The following is a 7,171-nucleotide window of genomic DNA, read 5'->3' as shown; positions in this document are numbered from 1 at the left end:
CTGTTTCCGGAAGGACGGAGTAAAGGCCGAGCCTTGGCATGCCTGGGCCCGCACGCCCTGTACATGTCAAGTTTCACCTGCATTAGCCATTCCTCAATTACTGGTATATCGGAGCACCATTTAAATAATTTGACAATTTAGGGGCTTCATTTACCAGGATATAGATTGGCTGGACGTTTTTCAAGGAGTTCCTTGCAGGATGGGGCAGTGGCAATGTACGTAAAAAACAGTACTTTATTTGAGTCCATAGACATACCACTGCACTACACTGAACAGATATTTGAATGTTGTGCAGGGGCAGTTGAATTTAGCGAAATTAAACTTGTAATTGTTGTTGTTTATAGGTCCCCTGGCCGACGGCCTTGCCGCAGTGGTAAAACTGGTTCCCGTCAGATCACCGAAGTTAAGCACTGTCGGGCTGGGCTAGTACTTGGATGGGTGACCATCTGGTCTACCGAGCACTGTTGGCAAACGGGGTGCACTCAGCCCTTGTGAGGCAAACTGAGGAGCTACTAGATTGAGAATTAGCGGCTCCAGTCTCGGAAGCTGCCATACGGCCGGGAGAGCGGTGTGCTGACCACATGACCCTCCATATCTTCATCGTCCGCCCCGGTAGCTGAGTGGTCAGCGTGACAGACTGTCAATCCTAAGGGCCCGGGTTCGATTCCCGGCTGGGTCGGAAATTTTCTCCGCTCAGGGACTGGGTGTTGTGTTGTCCTAATCATTATCATTTCATCCCCATCGACGCGCAGGTCGCCGAAGTGGCGTCAAATCGAAAGACCTGCACCAGGCGAACGGTCTTCCCGACGGGAGGCCCTAGCCACACGACATTTCCATTTCCATATCTTCATCCGGTGGCGCCTATGGGCTGAGAATGACACGGCGGGCGGTCGGTACCGTTGGGCCTTCATGGCCTGTTCAGGAGGTGTCTATAGGTCCCCTAACTCCGACTTCAGAGGATTTTACTTTCTAGGAAGCACCAGAAATTAGTTGTATGTGGTGTCTTCAGTATTAATTTTGTGTATGATGGTGCAAGAAAAAGGATGTTGGTAGATCTCCTAAATTCATACGATCTGTTGCAGACTGTGTTTTTTCCAACTAGGTTGCGGGGGAACAGTAAGTAGCACAGCCATAGACAATATTCTTATTCGTTCTTCGTTACTGGATGGGCAATCTGTTAGTAAATAATGTTACATATAATTGCAAACTATGTAGAAAAGTTAATCCAACAGCAATAGGGAGTTTTCTAAAAATTGTCAAGGAACAAGAGTGGCAGCACGTTTATAGAGCCGACAACATAGATGACAAATATAATACTTTCCTTACCACATTTCTTATGCTCTTTGTGAGTTTCTTTCCATTCGAACGTTCTAAACGGGGTACTAGCAGTAAAAAGTAGCCCGGGTGGCTGACTAGTGGGATAAGAATATCATATAGATCAAAGCGGAAATTATATCCAAATGTTAGAAGTGGTTAGAATCAAGCTACAGTAACTCGCTAAAAACAGTACTGTAAGGTGTTTAAAAATGTTATTAGGAAGGCAAATAGTATGTGGTATTCAAATAGGATAGCTAATTCACAGGACAAAATTTAAACCACGTGGTCAGTAGTTGTGAAGGAAGTGTCTGGTCAGCAGCACAAGGTCGACGATGTAAAGGCAGTTATTAGTAAAAATAGTTCTGTTGGTCATAAATCAGATATACGTAGAGTATTTAACTATCATTTTCTTAGAATTTCTGGTGAATTAAATAAAAATTTAGTTTCTACAGGGAATCATATAACTTTCTTGGCAAACGCCTTTCCGAGATTGATGTCTGAAGTACCCTCTGTTGTACAGACAAGGGGGAGATTGAGTCACTAATTAAATCACTGAAGACTAAGGATATGATGGAGTGCCTAGCAGAATATTACAGTACTGTGCTGCATATGTTAGCCTTGTATTTAGCCATATTTGTAATTTTTCCTTCAGGAATGGTCAGTTTCCTGAAAGATTAAAGTATTCAGTAGTAAAGCCGCTTTATAAAAAGGGAGAAAAGGATAATGTAGACGATTTTAGACCTATTTCTATGCCATCAGTGTTTGCTAAAGTTATTGGAAAGGTTGTGTATAAAAGGAAAATTGATCATTTTATTTCACGCGATTTGCTATCAAATGTATAGTTCGGCTTTAGAAGTCGTTTAACAACTGAAAATGCTATATTCTCTTTTCTCTGTGAGATACTGGATGGGTTAAACAAAAGGTTTCGACGATAGGCATATTTTTAGATTTAACTAAGGCATTTGATTGCGTTGATCACAAAATATTGCTCCAGAAGTTGGACCATTACGGAATACGGGGGGTAGCTCACAATTGCTTCGCCTCTTAATTTAGCAACATACAGCAAAAGGCCATTATTCACAGTGTTGAAACTGGCTGTGATGTGGCGTCTGAGTGGGGTGCAGTCAAGTGGAGTGTGCCCCAGGGATCAGTGTTGGGGCCACTCCTGTCCCTTATTTATATAAATGATATGCCCTCTAGTATTACAGGCAACTCTAAAACATTTCTGTTTGCTGATGACACTAGTTTCGTAGTAAAGGATGTTGTGTGCAACATAGTCTCAGGCCATGGCATACGTTCATGGCTTGTAAAAAATAAACTAACCCTAAATCACAGTAAGACTCAGTTTTTAGAGTTACTAACACACAATTCAACAAAACCTGACGTTTTAATTTCACAGGATGGGCATATGCTTAGTGAAACTGATGAATTCATATTTCTAGTTGTTCAGATAGGTAGTAAACCGCTGTGGAAAGCCCACATTCAGGAACTTGTTCAAAGACTTAATGCTGCCATTTCCACTATTCGAACGCTATCTGAAATAAGTGATCGTTCGACACGAAAATCAGTCAACTTTGCTTATTTTCATTCGCTTTTGTTGTATGGTATTATATTTTGGGGTAACTCTTCCCATTCTAAAAGGAAATTTTTGACTCAGAAATGGGCGGTTTGGGCAGTAAGTGGTGTAAGTTTACCAACGTCTTGTCGACCCCTGTTCACGAATCTGGGTATTTTGACATTGGCCTCTCAATATATTGTAATTGCAATTTTATTTATCCTGTAGATCATACATTGTGTGCAGAGAAGCACATGATGGTATAGGACAAGTCAAAAATGGAGATGAGGTGATACATGGTTAAAATGATTATGACAGTTATCTTATAATGATGCAAGTGTTCATATAATACATGTGTGATGCCAAAAAAACAGAAAAGTGTATAGGTGGATATTTTGTGAAAAATTTAGAAATACACACTATTTCTAAATATGTTTACATTGTTAAGGGAAAGAAACATAGAAGCAAATAACATGGAAATTCAAAAGTACCATATACATTTAAAAATCCATTACTAAAGTAAAACAGTAAAGGTGACACACTTCTTTATTAAGGAGTTCAGGTTTCCATACAGAGTACACAACATGAACAGAAGAAATTTTTATGTTTCAAGATACTCATCTGTACTATAACAACAGTTTGGCAATAAATATTTAAGGACACCAGTTTTAAATTTTGAACTGCCTTTTATTGTTTTAATATTATTAGGTAGCTTATTGTACCGTCTGTTTCCTGCACACAGTGGTCCATTCCATTTTAGAGTTGTATATGCATGTTGAACATGTATATCCTGCTTTCTCCTTCTGTTATACAGATGGATCCTCTGATTAGTCGGTACAAGAATGTTGCTATTTTCTAAGGTTTTCCTAACAAGTATTATTACTTGTAACATATATAGACATGGTAGTGGAAGGATGTAAAGTTCCTTGAATAAGGGCTTGCATGAGCTTCTTGCAGCAGCATTTTCTATGGCTCTTACAATTCTCTTTTATCAAATAAAACAACTTTTGTTGACAGATGCATTAGATCATATAGGAGTAAAGATCCTGCCTGGGCGAAGTATACATTTTTAGTGTCTCTTTCGAAATATTCCTTACTGTCATTTCTTGTTAACTATATTAGCTTATTCTCAGGAATAAGCAGCTTTCACTCAGTTAATACTTGGCAGAAATCAAACCTGCATTTGGATCGGACTTCCTTAACTGCTGTGCAGAAAGGTGTGCAGTATACTGCTGCATCCATTTTCAATAACCTACCGCTCGAATTCTAAAATCTTAGCAGTAATCCACGCACCTTCAAATCGGAACTGAAGAGTTTCCTCATGGGTCACTGCTTCTATTCTGTGCAGGAGTTCCTAGAAAAATTTAGCTGATTCTTGTTGTATTGTTGATTGCGTTTACTTAAACTTATGGGTTGCCTCTTTTCGAGTTCATTAACATTTTATCTTTATCTGTTAATATTTTTATGTTGTAATTTTATGTACTGACACTTTCCATATTTTGATGTTAGTGATTCATTTGTCACCGGCCGCGGTGGTCTAGCGGTTTTAGGCGCTCAGTCCGGAACCGGGGGACTGCTACGGTCGCAGGTTCGAATCCTGCCTCGGGCATGGATGTGTGTGATGTCCTTAAGTTAGTTAGGTTTAAGTAGTCCTAAGTTCTAGGGGACTGATGACCACAGATGTTAAGTCCCATAGTGCTCAGAGCCATTTGAACCATTTGATTCATTTGTCACGGTCATCGGCGATAGAAGTCGCTGAGTAAACCTATCTGCGCAGCCTCTTTTTTGACTCTGCATTCAGTAACTGGTCTGAATTTAGAGGTGAATTTTTGATACCATTTAGCAATTAATCAATTGTTATAGTGACCCTTAGTTTCCTTTTTTAGGTTGATGGATCCCATTACTATCATGTCCATGTGAGATGCAGTACCCATACTCTCAAGATTAATTGGGCCAACCCTGGTAATTTCATTAGAAAAGACGTTATTCACTGTGCGACCTTGTTTTCTTTCAGTTCGCATGCTCTTTTGGGGAATTTACCATCACTATAGGTCCTTGTGGATAGAACCTGTAGCATCTCAGGAGTATACGAAATCACTCAACCAGCATCTCACATAATGTAATAGTGTCGAGGGTGCGGACACTGTTATATGCCATGATGGCCAATTGAGGATGACGTGCAGGACGTTCGGTGCAAACTATCAGTTCGTCAGCAGTCATAGAGTCTGAATTGCTTCAACAGCCAATGCATTATTTATTCAGTGAGATGCTCTACAGTGGCCGTTGGCCGTGACTCAACGGCGTGTGTTGACCTATAGGCAGCAGTGGCTACCTCACCAAAGTCCAGGGCGGCTCACAGTATGTCTCGGTGCTGACAGCAATCGAAGACAAGACACTGCCGTGGTCAGAGCGACGAGTATTTTCACTTCAAAAAATATGTGTGAATTCCAAAGGGACCAAACTGCCATGGCCATCGGTCCCTAGACTTATACACTACTTAAACTAACTTATGCTAAAAACAACACACACACCCATGCCCGAGGGAGGACTCGAACCTCTGGCGGGAGGGGCCGCGCAGTCCGTGACAAGGCGCCTCAAACGGCGCGGCCACTCCGTGAGACTATTTTCACTTGCTCGGCCCGATCTTGTCATGGCAGTGTGCCACTTTTGGTCATGTAGTCGACCAAAGTTGCTCAGCGTTGGGCCGCGGCATGAGATTTTAGTTCACCACAGCAGTAAGATGGGCCATTGCACCATGCTGTGTCAACAATACTGCAGCCGTAGCTTTCAGTGACAGTTGGGTGTCCACCTGGCCATGGGTTGTAAAGTCCGTACAGAGGGTGTTGGCAAACAATACGTTTTACCATATATCCCAAATGCTTGAACGACATCCACACCACCTTTTTTTCCTGTAGGTGACTATCTTCTCCATAGCTCCATGCTTATCCCAGATGAAGACCCAAAGCAACATCCTTTCTCTCTGTCGGAAATCCTCGCATCTGTATCCCAACTATTAGTTCTTTCCCCATGCGTAACCCACACCCTTTCTCTTACACCATTATCTATAATAACTTCATCATCCAAATTCCTTACCATACAGTTACCGGGAGATCCCCTCACCAACATCACCAACAATGAGAAGAGAAACGCGCATTACAGACATATAGTCATAGATATCATCACTGTTTCACCAACATAAAATTTATTTTCTTAGTGTACCTACAGAAGAATGGTAATCTAGCCGTTGCCTAACCACTCCCAGTAGGACGAATGTAGGGCGAAAGTCACATTTTTTTAAATGGGACATTACGTATAGGAATCGAATGAACTGGGTCCTGGCTGTTTCGTTCACGCTCTGTATCTTTGACTTTTTATAGGTTTCTGATTACTGTTACTGTTGTAGTCAGAGTTCATCCTAATTGTGGGTCACAGTCAAGTATTTGTGTCGTGGATTTTGGCTAATCACACTTAGGATTTCTTGCGTTTAAAACACTTCTGGTTAATTTTTTTGTCTACATCTGATAGGTTCGTTAAAGATCATAATCGATAAAGTTAGTGCTTAGACGGATGTATGAGTCGAAATGTCAAATTCGTCCTTCGTTCGTTCATATCATTACTGTCGCAGCTCTCATTTTTTTTAGTCTTCTTTGTGTTCCAGCAAACTTGTCCAGCATCTACTCTTTCGGTCAGTCCTGTGTTCAGTCATGTTCCTCATTGTCTTAGGCGCATCTTCAGTTTGCTTCCCACACATCTATGTTTAGATCTCATATGTTCAGATGGTCAGTTTGTCGTTTTAAACAAACGGAGGATTTGTTTGTTTTGTCAGTGTTGTGAGCTTGGCTACCGTTTACAGCACACTTTAATTTGTTACCAGTTTTCACCAGGTTGGCTAAAAGTCTCTTTTGTTTACTGAGAGTTAAGAATTACATGATTTCATTGGGATCGTCACCAATTTATACTACGATTGCTGTTTTCTCGTGTATACAGTTTTGTCAACTAGTTGATTTGCAAGTGATACTGCGTAAGATCGTTTCTCAGACATTTTGCTTCTAAAATGTGTAGTCATTCGTTATTTCCTATGTCGTTCCACTCCTCTGCGTCTCACATGTTTTTTTCCGATGACCTTTTATTGCTACTCTGCCAATCAGTTTCTCCTATGTTCGTTGTCAGTTGCCTATACGCGTATTGTTAACGTCTGATTTACGAAGTAGTAATGCTGCTGTGGAACCCAGCTCATGATGTGTTGATCTGATATGCTGAAGGACTAATGATACTTGTCTTCCAGACGGGGCATTATTT

General features: G+C 41.0%; 1 pseudogene; it reads left to right on the top strand.

The window, feature by feature from the left end:
• Nucleotides 1–352: 352 nt before the first annotated feature.
• LOC124723481 lies at nt 353–470 on the top strand (annotated as a pseudogene).
• The last annotated feature ends 6,701 nt before the right edge of the window (nt 471–7,171 follow it).

Source organism: Schistocerca piceifrons, chromosome X (assembly GCF_021461385.2).
Source record: "Schistocerca piceifrons isolate TAMUIC-IGC-003096 chromosome X, iqSchPice1.1, whole genome shotgun sequence".
Classification (NCBI taxonomy): domain Eukaryota; kingdom Metazoa; phylum Arthropoda; class Insecta; order Orthoptera; family Acrididae; genus Schistocerca; species Schistocerca piceifrons.
This window is presented reverse-complemented; position numbering and strand designations above follow the sequence as displayed.